Source organism: Plectropomus leopardus, chromosome 12 (assembly GCF_026936395.1).
Source record: "Plectropomus leopardus strain MGB_pleo_1.0 chromosome 12, ASM2693639v1, whole genome shotgun sequence".
NCBI lineage: Eukaryota > Metazoa > Chordata > Actinopteri > Perciformes > Serranidae > Plectropomus > Plectropomus leopardus.
Window position 1 is genome coordinate 5,363,036 of NC_142187.1, and position 14,160 is coordinate 5,377,195.

A 14,160-nucleotide genomic window follows, 5' to 3' on the forward strand; every position below is an offset into this window, starting at 1 on the left:
GTGGGTATGCCAGTGCCAATAATGTCTCTTTAAATGCAGCGATGCAGGCAATGTGAGTACCTTTTAAAGGGAACAGGCTGTCTATGGATAAGTACCTCATACAAGCCCAGTTCAAACCCAAACTATCTCTTTAGCTTCTACTTGTTCACCTGCTGCTTAATTCAAAGTATGTAACTCTTTTTTTTTTTTTAAACCTAATTGAATGTAGCGCCATCTGAGCACATGTTCCCAACGGTACAAGTGGACTTGCAAAATTTCTAAAATGTTTTTAATAGTAGTGGGCAGTACAAACACCTTTTTTATCATTTCTTTTTTGTTCCATTGATTTGCACAGTGGGAAGCAGATAGTGAAACAGAGCAGGGGAGACCTGAGAATGAAAGCACTGGTGCGATTTGATCTTCAGCCAGTGGGGAGACTCCAGACTCCAGAGCCAGTCAGCTATTTTCAGTGCACTCAAGCTGACACGTTAAATATTGTCTCCAACAGAAAGCGAGGGATCGTGTTTGGGCTGCAGCCATCTCATTGTAATTGCTAACAACCACATGGCAAAAATCAACTTGAGCGATTGTACTGATTGCACTTTGAACCTTTGTTCATGTCAGTGCAATTACTGAATGCTGCAAAATCATCCGTCTTCCCCAGAGAAATCTCAGCGTAATGTAGCATAGCACATTATGTACTGCCAGGTTAAATACTCCGAAATAATAACTGGCCAACATATTATTTGCTAATGAACACAGCAGCATGTCGTGGTTTCTGCCGCCATGCACTCCAACAGGGGAGCAGATAATTAGTGAGCCTGCAAATGAGCAAACTTTTAACTTTGGTCTAACTTTTCTTTTTTTTCTTGTGCATTAACCATTGAAAATATACTACCAAATGAGTTTTCCCCAAACAGCTCTCTCCTCAATTCACACCCTGCAAAGCCACCATTTAACTCAAACCACCAGTCTTATTCAAATATTGTGAAATTGTAACATCCAAGAAGGGCTACTAAGGCAACTAAGAAAAATCATCAAACATGCATGTTTTACTTCCCTCACAAATACAAGGATCATTTTCTATTATATGCACACCACATGATGAACAGTAAAATGTCAAAAGCATCACAACAAGCTTGTATAAAGATACAATTAACTAAATGGGCAAGCAAATCTGTTTATACTGTGCAGTATGGCTTGAATTCTTTCAAAACACAAGAAGGCAAAGAACAACTTAACAACGAATGGCCTAAAAAATAAGCAAGAAATTGGTAAAAAACATGAAAAAGAAAATGTTACAAGAAAATTACCGGAAAATAAGCACAAAAATTAGGTACAAGACTAACAAACAAACAAAAAAAGCCTAATTTAAGTGCTTGAATTATTTTTATTTCTCCCTGTAACATAATTTCAAATATATATTTAAGAGAATTATAAATGTAGTTTTCTGGACATTCCTTTTATCCAATCTTGTCAGGTTTCAGAGGTTTAACTGACTGTGAGAGGCGTCTAATTACAGCACAAGAAAACCAATGTCAATTCAGGTGTAAAAAGTTAACAAATGGTTTAAACAGGACTAAACTAATATAATCCTGATGGCTGGGGAGATGAAACCGCCTGAGCCTTTGCGTGATATTTACTTAGCCTGTCACAGTTTATCCTTATGGCAACACATTTTCACTTCCCCACAAATTTAGCAAGATATTATGTAGTTTGCTGACACAATCCCCAGAAAAAAATATTGGCAATGTACATTTATGCAAACCACAAATAAATTACATTGTATGTTGTTATGCAGCGGATAAGATGAAACTTTACATTTCAACACTGCTGTGGTTAGGTACAAAAATCAGTTTTTAGCAAGAGATCATTTTGTGGCTTATAATACCTGGTTCTGGTGGCATAAGCCCAGCTGGAAATGCATCTTCCCAAGTCTCACTATAGATGACAACATCATCTAAACACAGTAACCTTCCTCTAGCCCTGCGGCTGCCTTATTCATCAACCATTGAAATGTAGCCGGTGCATTTTGCATCCAAAACTGTAGTGTAAGAATAAAGGCCCATATGTGTTATGAATGTAGTATTGAGCCGGTTTTGACAGGAGCACCTGCCAGGAACCCCTCAAAAGATCAACATACTCCACCATACAGGGAAGTGAATGAGAATCTTTCTTTGTGATATTATTTAATTTGCAAAAATCTGTGCGCAGTCTAAACTTTTGGACTGGCTTACTCACCAACACACACGGAAATGCCCAACATTCATTGCACAAAGGCTCTGCAATGTTATGTCCCAACACATATGTCACGTTTGACTCCAGCTGAGTGCAAATTTCTTGAGAAACATGGTAAAATCTCTAATGTGGAGTTTGCCCAGCCAGTTTTCAATGTGATGTTCTATGGCCCTGCTGGAAATACTTAAAGAGCTGCTGGAAACACAGCAGTAACTCACTGAAACACAACTGTCTTTGGTGTTGTCAGTCTGCTGTGAGCTGTAGCTTGGCATGCATCTCACGAAGGTGACGCACCATGCTCCATCCCCTCCATCTCCTGATGACATCACTTTAGAAACATTGATATGATACACATAAAACCTGCAAATGTAATATGTGGTTTGCAGATGCATGCAAGGCCAATATTTTCCTCTGGTGACTTGCCTGAGTGTGTATAAATGCTGCTAAGAAAGATTTAGCATGGGGCAAAACAAAATTTTCCTCCAGCTTTAAATGTTAGTAACCATTTTTTGAACTGCAGGCATGCATTCATCCCTCAAAGAGAAGGTTGTTTGTGAGGACATGCAATAAAAAGCCTGATGTTTTTAGCTCAACAAAAACATCACTGATTGAATGAGATATGAAAAATCTATTATGGAGATTTTTGGTAAACTCCTGAAAACTCTTTGAAAAAAAATACTGAAAATCTTAATAAATAGCTGTCACAGGAGAATGTTCCCACCTACTTCAAGACAGTCAGCATGGTCCTTGTACCTATAAAGTCTACAGTGTCTAGTCTAAATGCAGACCACCGGTGGTTTACTGGGGCCTCACTGAGATACCCTGAAGCAGGGAGATTTTTGCCCCTGTAAAAGTTTGTGAAAATTGCCCTACAGGGGCTGTTCCTGCAGTGGAGACACACCAATCTGTGAGACCCTGTAAAACTACATCTGAGTTCCTGCAGTGGTAACAGGCCTAAAGAGCTCAAGGGATCGATGTGGCCTCTCAATTCCACTTTGATTAAGCATTTGCAGGACATGCTGGTACCCCAGAGGTACCCCCGATCCACTATGGGGTCACCTTGGATTGAACTTGGCCCTGACCTGTAGAGGCAGCGACACAGGACCTTTGGGGGTGTCTTGTGATGTCTAGCACCAGGGAGTTTCCAGCAGATCCTTTACGTCCTGTGGGGTGTGAGGTGGGTTACCAGTATGTCCTATGAATGCTTTATCAGATTGGGATCTGGGGAATTCTGAGGCCAGATAGACACCTTGAGCTCCTTATCATGTTCTTCGGGCCATTTGTGAGCACTGTTTAAAAAGTGGCATGTTGCATTGTCTTGCTAGGGGCCTGTTGCCATGAGGGGGGTACTTTTTCTGTAACAGTGTTTGGGAGGGTGGTGTGTGTCAAGTGGCATCCACATAAATTCGAGCACTATAGGTTTTAAAGCAGAATATTGCAATATAACGAGATGATCATGAGATGATATTAACTACATCTGTCAGTTTTTTTTATTGTTTTAGCTCAGTGTATATACATATAAATAAATATAAATACACAGCTATTTCTTGTGTATATAATCTAGTTTTCCTTTATTTTTTTCCTGTAGTGCTTCTATAATATGTATTTTATTGCCTATTTGAATATCTGTTTATATATGTTCTCTATATGAAGGATAGAGGGGGCTTCATTTACATTTCATTGTGCAATTCTGTATTGCATGATGGCAATAATAAAACCTTGAAACCTTAAATTTTCAAGCTGGAGGCTGCAGAAAGAAACAGAGAGATCCAAACTGTGGGAAAAAAGTAGTTGCATTGCTGCTCTTTTGCATTGTGGTGCTGAGCAGAGGCCTAAAATAATTTTATTATGGATCTTTTTATTTTTCTCTCGGACTGCCTCTCACTTATTGCCAGGACCTGGCCATGGTATCTTTTCCATTGTAGGTGTCTGAAACAGTGTTGCAGGGTATGTAGGTAAATATATCAGGACCAGAACAGCTTTAAATGCATATTGCACAAGAACATAGAGCTTTCACAGCTTGACTGTTTGGCACCTTTAAAAGAGCTTCAAATATTCACCTTTGCTGGCTTGAACGGCAGTCTAAAAAATGTAACCTGGGGGTCTTTTAGACTTTCCAAATGTTATTGAAACGGACAGCTTGAATCTAGATAGTGAAATGAGTTGTTTTGCAGGGGTTTTGACACTCCCACAAAAATATTGACTGATTTACAGATGTCTATTTCCCAGTGTCAGTCCACGAGGAAAAATCTATCTGGGTGAGTGGGATTCACATGACTGACCCTGACGATGTAATTTCACTTTTGGCCACATGTAAAATTTGCATTAGAGCCTACATCATATATACCAGCCGTATATCAGAGCTTATCCAGTGCATACAGAACTCGAAAAAGGGGAACATATTTCTACATCATTGTTTGACAGCGCTATTCCAATTGCAATGCACAATGTGCATTGCAATTGGAATTTTATTTGATCACCTCTAGATTTAGTCTAGCTTGTATTAGGTAGTTCAGCTGGGCGTAAGTCTGTACAATTTCGCCAGTTTCTTAAATCAAAAATCCATCCAACAAGTTAGGGGTCACCTAACTTCACCTCTTCTTTCTGTCTCAAGCAAGCCCGAAAAACCTGCATAGGACTTTTTTATTTGCAAAAGAATATTTGGTAGAGCTTATAAAAGTTGTGCTTCTATGTTATTTGTTTGTTTACAAGTCTTCCAGCTTTGCATACTTCCTTTGCATGTAGAGATCAATTGACAATAGTGCAGAACTGAGATAACGAGAACACGTCTTCCATGGAATAAATCTTCAATAACACAGCACATATTAACAGCAATTTGAATGACAGATATACCACAAGAAATACACAGAGGAGCTCATGTAGCTACAGTATGAAAGAGACTAGTACAATGAAAATAATAAAATTAATAATAAAACCACAATCACAAAAATAACAACAAAGCCACAATGACACCTGCAGTCTCTTCTGATCATTACTCAAAAGATCTTACAGTTCAGGTTTGGAGAACTCCACTCTAATTTAGAATACTTCACTCAATACCTTGACTTTTTAATATTGAAAGATCGGCTTGGGTGAGGTCTCTGTGCATGAACAAGTGTGTTTATAAAATTGTGTAGATGCTTTGAAAATGACAAAACTCAATTCAATTCCGAGCCTGCCTCCACTGTTCCTGCTGACAAGTGGCACCAAAAGTGGATTACATTTCCAGACCCTGGACCGTAATCACAGAGGACTCTGCCAATAGAGCCAAGGCAGGCCAATTGGCCAAAAGGCAGTGGCCTTTTTCATCATCCATTTAAAGATCAATATGAGAGACCTCAAGCTCATCAGCTCAACTTTGCTGAAGACAGGATGAAATAAAACTGAGTAGCTGTGGCCGAAGAAGAATGAAAGAGTAGCAAGGGTTAAAAAAAAAGAAAAAAAAAAAGCCCACAGAATAATAAAGGTTTTTTTCTCTCTCTTGGGTCAGGTACAAGGAGAGAATAGATTGGAGTGCTTCCAGTGAGCAGGGAAGATCTTATTATGAATCTCAGGAGAGCCGAAGGAAGAAGAAAGTCCAGACCTTGGGGAACAAAACAAAGACAGTAGAATGGGAAAGAATAAAAGACTTGAAGAAAACTTCTAGTGGTTTTGGATCAAGGTGTTGATGTGATGACCTGCAGCAACCCCTGCAGGCCTCCTCTTAATAAAGTACAAAAACACACATGACAGCAATCCACACCAACAAAACTTAAAAAACTTAGTAGCAGAAAAAGGTAAAGGTAGAAGTAAGGTAGAAATTAACCATAAGTTATTAACCTGCTACTTTAATTATTATGTGAACCTGAAATGTAAATATATTTTGATATATGTTAATACATTTAGCAAGACTATTTTATCAACTGCGACCAGCACCTCTATAGCCCGCATTATCAGCTGTCTTTTTCGTTGGATGGTCAGTCGGCTTGGAGGTCTTGTTGCAGCCAGTTTTTGCTCCAGGAGGCTGAAATCCGGCATGGAGATGCCAGCTTTTCCGAATTCATGCTTCTGTAAGGTTCAGAAGTAAAGTTAATTCATATTACAGAAAATTAGTTAATTAATTTTTTTGTTAATTTGCTAAAAATATATTTACAATGTGAAAACAGCTAACTATTTACATATTTATGTTTACAGAATTATAATTTACATACTTACACATTCATATGTGTACATTTGCATATTTACAAGAAGCTAATACTCTGCTGAGTCTGCCTTAATGAATCTCTTATGTTTACCTGTTCAGGTCCTGCTAACTCCTGATTGGTTAGTTTAGTGACATGTGGCTATGTTTGAGGAAGTGAGGTTGTTGTTGTGAAGCTGCCGTGCAAGAATTTACTGCTCAAGAATTTATCCGTCTCCATCCTGCTGTCTCATAAAGAGTTGTCCATTTATCACCGACAAACCCTCACGTTACACTTATATTTAGTGTTAATAGTACTATAAAAGCTGATTAACATCAGCATGTCTCAAACAACTGCTGAAAAATTATGCCAGTGTTCAAGTATCATAAACTGCAGCTCCTTGAATGGCCACTTGAGGCTGGCTCCAAAACAGAGTCAATCCCCACAGATCGCACCAACTTTAAAGCAGAAATAAACATTTTCACTGCTTGGTCCAAAAAACGTTTTGGTCTTTAGAGCTCATTTCAACATTCATGACAATTGCACGGTGGGGTGAATTCATCCAAATACAGTCACTCCCGGTTTCCAAAACCCAAGATGTCAACAGCCAACATGTCAAACTTTAGGCTTCAAAATGGCGCTACTGTCGCTGAGTTTGTTTGGAGGCTGATATACACTGCAGTGTTTCCTGCTGCAGCCTTTGCAGTGGTAAAAGTGTGGTGCCATCCATGAAGAACTGACTGACAGGAACAATTAGCCCTCTGCCCTTTGTTGACTATATGTGTGCTTGCCTATTTTAGAATGTGCCGGGAGACATTTGGCAAGCTCAATGGCTGTTGTTTTTGTGCGTCATGTTGTGAGTTACAAAAGACGACACTTTCGAATCCAATTAGCTAGTCTAAAGAAGGTGGTAGAGTGGTATTGGTCTTATATAATCCACAGTAGATGGGGTTTGATGACAGATTTGCACAAGGTTTGAGCAATATTTCCGAAATTTCGCAAAGTTGCGCAATTTGAGGATTAATGGAAACCCACCTACTGAGAAAGCAAACAGAGTATTACTTAAAATGTACAACAATTCAAACAATCATCATCTGATGTATTACTGGATATTTTAAACTCTCAAATCTCTAGTCTCGTTCCATGGCTACATTTATTATTTGTGGAAATGCAGTGACCAGCGTAGTTAACGTGGGTATATCCAGCTAGATTATGAAACATGTCTTCCCTTTTTATCAAGTGCAATAGCCATGCAGAGTTTTTGTTTCTGTTTAATAATGAAAAAATAATGATAATAGCTTGCTTTTTTTAAAAATGCTTTTTAATTCATTACTGAGAATACCACAAACTACATTCTTTTAAGCTCAGTTTCTTGAGGTATCAGCAGAATTCAAATATCCCCAAACTGCACAAACCCCCAAAACTGTCAGCATGGCTACAGGGGAAAGTCAGAATGTGTTTCTTTATAATTTGGGTGAACAAACCTTTCAACTTGTTTCCTTATAAAAAGCCTGCTCTGAAACATTTGTTATGGACGGGTTATAGAAGAAAAGTCTTAAAGAATTAAATATAGTTTTCTCAGAGTACTAGCATCGACTTAAAGCTTTTTTTTTTTTTTTCTAAAACACAATATAAAAGTTTTGGCCATAGATGTATTCCTCCTACAGAAAGCTTTTATTCTGAACTTTTAAGTAAATGAGAAAACCTGAAAGGAAAACTTCCACATAGCTTCCTTTTTTTCTGTTTCAGGACAGAGTGACCAAACATTTAATGCATTTTTGGGGGAGACTATTAAAAGTGGAGGGACTGGCTGAACACCAAAATATTGAGAAAGGTACCAACTCCTTTGTGGATAACAGAAAAGTATGCTGTTTGGAGAGATTTATGTGAGGAAGAAAAGCTGCTCTGCTTTTCGCTCTCTCCCTCAGTCTACATGGAGATTAACTTCAACTCCATATTAGGTACTGAACTCATTCCATCTTCTCATTATCGTGTTGATACAGGTGTTATTCTCACACTTTTGTCAGGATTAAAACATTTTCACATGAAAGACAAATATGACTAAAATACACCTTCGGACTTGGATGATGAATACAAGAGAGGCTCTGCAGGGGTGTTTGTGCTGGTATGTTGAGGTGATACTGAAAAGGCATCTGAGCGGCATTCAGGCTCTGTTCCTGACATGTTCCTTCCCTTCTACTCCCCCGTTGAAACCCTTTATCTTCCGGCGTGACTGCAGGAAGCGCTGCTCTCTTCAAACAGCCACAGATATGAAGGTGAAGAGAACGAAATGAAGGGAAAAATAACTTTCAACTTCTTCCAAGTCATGCAAAGTTGTCCTCTGTGAGTAAAGTTGTATTATTATTATTATTTTTTTTTTATTAAATCTTATAAAGTTGTTTTGAAGAAAGTGCTGCAGGTGCCTGCTGATTCATCCAGCCAACACAGAGCAGAATTAGCATTAATTTGGAACTGAGTCTCTGGCCATCATGTTTGTGCTAAAAAAAGCCAAAAAGTCCAAAGTTTTACTACGTACTTAGTCCAAAAAATATCCAATTGGACCGAAAGCCCCTCTATCTGACAGCACCTCATCCCAAAAAAAAGAAAAAAAAACACCCATTGCTTGGAAGTCCCATTCCTCCAAAAAATATACAACACAACCCTGTTGTACAACCCAATCACCAGATAATTGTTTCTGTATACCATGGATACATTAATGCATGACTAGTTAGGTTAAGGCAAAAAAACCCCAAACATATATGGATAAGACAAAATCATATTATGCTTTAAAAACACCTACATTTAATGGCACGTTAGTTACTAGAAAAACAGGGATTTGTCTGTGAAAAACATCCAGGGTGGGCTCAAAGCCTACTGAGAATGGCTGCAAATGGTTGGTAAAAACACTCAGGATTGTTGGCTCAAAGGTCTTAATGCCCTGAAGGGTTGGATATGGGATAGGTAGCTGAAAACACTGCTGGGAAATGCCACGAAATGTAAAATCTCACAAGATGGGTTGATCAGACACCACTGGGAAAGCAATCTAACTGCAGAAAGTGTGTATTTTTTGCAGAACCAAAATTTCGAGCCGATGGCTATTTGTTATTAAGATAAAAGGCTGTCTGAAAAATAGGCTTTTAGTCAAATGGGACATTTTTCAGACTGACGGGGCTTCTGAATTTTTGACTGTCTTCACAATGGGCAGTCCCTGCTCCGTGAAGGGGCTTTTTGGGTGCACCTGCCAAAAAAAAGGGCTTATAATCCAATGGAATCTTCGAAACAATGGCATGGCATGGCACTCAATGAATGTGCTCATATTTTTGGTGAAAATTTTTGGCAATACCTATCAGTTAGCAATCATGTGAATGTTGTTCGCTCTCTCAACACACTTTTCTTTACATTGCCTGACATGGCACCACAACACCAGCATGGCTATTGCTGATGGCGTTCCAGATAATGCAGCTACTGCATTAATAAAGCCAGTTCATGTCGATATTTGAAGGACCTTTTTTAAAATGTCAGTAAAGATTCCAATAACAACAAAGAGGATTACAATGAGGCAACAGCTGCAAAGTCCTGCCCTTTCTCTGAATTGTGTGCTCTGCTGTACTAAAATCATAGTACATCTTTCAGCTAATTAAGCAAGCAAAACCAGTATCAGCCTGCTTTGAAGCATATTAATTTTTATTGTTTTTGAACTGCTGTGTAATTTGGTTTATGCAGGCTAAATAAAATGTCCATTGCATCTACAATATAGCAATACAACACCTCTTTTTTGATTTCTTTCTGCAAAATATCTTACAATGTTTAGGTGGTAAACACACTCACAATAGTTTCTCATGGCTTTTCAAAGTAGTCTCTTTCTGTTATTATTGTGGGATACAATACTTCATTTAGTCTGGGAAGTGGACAGTGATTGGGGTGTCAGGGTGAATGGGTAGGAGGAGGTTCTACTAACAAACAAACAAACAGAAAATCATCATGAAGCTTTTTACACCTAAGACCACCATAGATCAACCAAGTAAGATTAAATATGGGGCTTAGTGTTTTGCATGTTTTGTGTTTTTTTGGGAAAAAAATAAAAGAAATATGCAGGGTTAATTTGCAGATTCAGATATGTTGTTGTATTGTGCACTTAAGGGAATATCAATTAAGGTAATGCTGGTTTGTTCATTTAAAGAATGGCTTATACCTGTTTGCAAATGAACTCTTCACTCAGCTAGCTGAAGTGCACAGAATCAAAGTGGAACAAATAAGCATAAATGAATAAAAGGGTTTGTTTAAATTCTAAGAGGTTTATGTGGGTGTGCTTTCATTGCCGCAAGTGAGAAAAATATCAGAAAACAAACATATGGGCCATCATTCTTGGCACCAAGATGGTGGACAGACTAATCCACCGACCATCCAACAGTGCTGTTGCCATTGCATTTGCATTTGAAATGTGTTATGTACACACATTTACATCAAGAACATACAGCATATGAGTGTTTTTGTCATAATGTACAGACAAACGTCTGTTCACAAATTAGGACAACAACCGGATGCTTGCCATGTATTTAAGTCTTCTTTCCATGTATATCATCTGATAATTGATTGATCTCTTAACTAAACATTTGTACTCAATGTTGGATTATGTTGCATAAAACAGTTATATCATGTTGTGTTCACCCAGCTACAAAATGTAACTAATGCTCTTGAAGGGCCCATATGTACTGTATGTGTGTGTGTGTACCACAAAAATCGCAGTAAAAGCCAGCATTTAAACAAGAGCAATGTCCCAAAAAGTCTCCATCAGACTGAACAACACTGATTCCACATTGATGGCTGCAATAGAATGCTTAAAGTAAATTCATCAAAATGCACATTTCCACTGCAGTAATACAGAAAAAACAGAAACCCAAACTGGTGTTTCTACAATCTGATGACTTCGTAACAGCAGGTCTTTCTTTTGGTATTTGTGAATTTATTCCTATGAATTTACTTCATATCACGCTTTCTCAATATTTCCCTGCTGGAAAAAAGGGAATTTAGCACTTTCTCCAGTTTCTTTTTAACAATAAAAGCCTTACTCAGCTGAACACATGTGCGTTAGACATTGAAATTTGTTAGTTGGGATTAAGTTGTGACATCTAGTAACCCAAATTCAACGTCAGGACAATGTTTAATGCCAACATCAGTTTGACATAGAATATTGATGACAGGTGACATTTTGTTGGTTTTAAGTTGTGTTGTTAAGTACAGAAAATCCAGTGTCTTCCAAAAGTCTCATGCCAATTGTCATCATGATGTAGAATGACAATATTTAATTGTAAGGTATGAAGAACAAAAGATGATGTCTGCAGAATGTCATATTGTTAATGCCCACACAACATGAAATTTAAATTTTTAAAAATATTTTCCAATACCATTTTCATACTTTTTTTTAGTTTGCAATAAATTACAGACTTTTTCCAAACAGATTCAATATATACAGTATATTAAAATACATAAATAACCAATATATCTGCCAAAAAGAAAAAAACAAAGAGAGAAGGAAAAAAGCAGACAGTTTAACAGTGGTTATGACTACCGGATTCTAGCTGGCTGAAAACTGTACATATTTTTCTACACTAAATTAATTAAATTTAATGGTGTAAGCACAGTTCCCTATCTTCCAAAATTCACCTTTTCTCAAACACATCTTCCATTTTCCTTATTTTGTAAGTCATTTTTTTCCATGAATTTTGGGGGTTGGGTTTTTTACACCCTTTAGTTATCTGTCTCAGTGCAGTGATTCTCAAGCGGATATTTTTCCATAGATATCATTCAAAATTTAACATCTGTCCAACTTCATGAACCAATGTCGTTCTGTCGTCATACGGTCGTCCAGTGCCAGCAGTGAAAAGTCTAGCATGTGGGATTTCGTGGCATCTAGCAGGAGTTTGCAGATTGCAACCAACCAAACAATCTTATGTCACAAACATGTTTGAGAACTACAGTAGCCAATGTGAAAATGCAAATGGCCTTATCCAGACCCAGTGTTTGGTCTGTCCATTCTGGACGCCTATAGAACATCATGGCGGGTTCCGTGGGATAAGATATAAAGGCTTTTTCTAAGGTAATGAAAACTCAGCGATTCTAATTTCCTGGTGATTACAAACTATTGAAAACACAGTGAGCGCAATTTCTGCCTATAGATGCTCGTAAATCCTGCACACAAGCATTTAAAGGGAATAAAAGGAATCATGCCCCCTCAACTGGAAAGCTTTTATTGTGAAACGTGGAGCAAGTGCTCAAACAACACTGGTAACCTTCTTTCTAGAAAATCGTGAAATACATCAATGTAAAGAGAAAATCTATCTAAGGGCCTGTTCTTAATAAAGGTCAGCTTCCTTCTTCAGTTGAGACAAATAAAAATGTCTGAGAGTTAACAATAGCTGCTGTCTATTGTGTAGGAATTGCGCATAATCTACATTTTGCTTTGTTAATAAATTACCACTTTGTGTCTAATCATCAGACATTTGACATTAGTTTTGTTTGTACAGATACTGATTTCGGAGTTTGTGCACGTTGCCAAAGACAATCTTCAAGCAGCAGAAGTGGAGCATGTCTCTGATCAGGGTGGTAGGTGTGTTTGTGTGTGTGTGTTTGTGTGTGTGTGTGTGTGTGTGTGTGTGTGTGTGTGTGTGTGTGTGTGTGTGTGTGTCGGAGAGGCAGAGAGTAAATGAAGCTGTCTGAACATACCCGAGAGATGAAGGTGTTTGTATCTGACATGTGTCAGGGTGCAAGATGTTCATCCTGCAGAGAGAGGAATATTGGAAACCGATGGCCAATCGATTGTCAGGATGACCCTGGATGTGCTCCATCAATAGCAGCAGGAGAGGTTAAAGTGCTATTGGAAATTGTAGTTACTCATTCTGTGCTTGTACCTGTAAACACACAGTGGTCAGGTGTCAGGTTTTCTCCAACACAGTTGATCTGGCTTCCTTTCCATTTTATTTTTATTTTTTGCTCATATATGATGGAATAAAAAGGACCTTTCATCCAAAACTGTATTTTTAGGGTTGTCACTATTTAAACAAGATGTCAATATGAAGGTGGTTTAATTAAGCTGGTGCAGTGAGCAAGAGCCAGGGGGCATTTCCAGCTGGGGTTTAGTCCCCGAGCAGGATCTCAGAATCTGAGACTACACTGTAGCCCTTATCTTCCTTAAAGGGTGTGGGATAGTTCAGTGCCTGGTTGCATTAACTACCTCTAGGTAGGTAGGCACTACTTCTAGGTAGGTACTTTTACAAGGTTTTAAACTTAAGTTTGTTTCTTATAGGCAAAGAGAAAACCTCAGAGGCTTTATGCATCACTCTTAAATGAGTGTTTAGACCAGCCCTCCTAAAAGTGCGCGGGGCTTTGAAGCTAAATTTCATAGAGGCCAGGCTTGTGGAATTACAACTTCCAAGTCCATCACATGATGCCATTGAACCCAGGAGACTTTATCTAGTATGTTTAGATTTTTAAAAAAGGTGTCTCTAAATCAGTGAACACATTTTTTTGAGCGTCACAAACCCAAGAAATGATTTCAGAATTTAATCCATATGGTCCGATAACATTTGGAAAGCTTCAAAGAGACACACAATTATATCAGTTTATCCCAATTCAAGCTAGCGGAGCGCAAAAGCAGCCCATTCTCATTCTGAATTTGGGAAATAGAGCCCTTTTTTACCAGTGCTTTCGGCGTAAGTGCGTGATGCCAAAAGGCACCTTTCACATGCTCATGAAAAGCAGCTGGACTGTGCAAGGTGAAACAGAA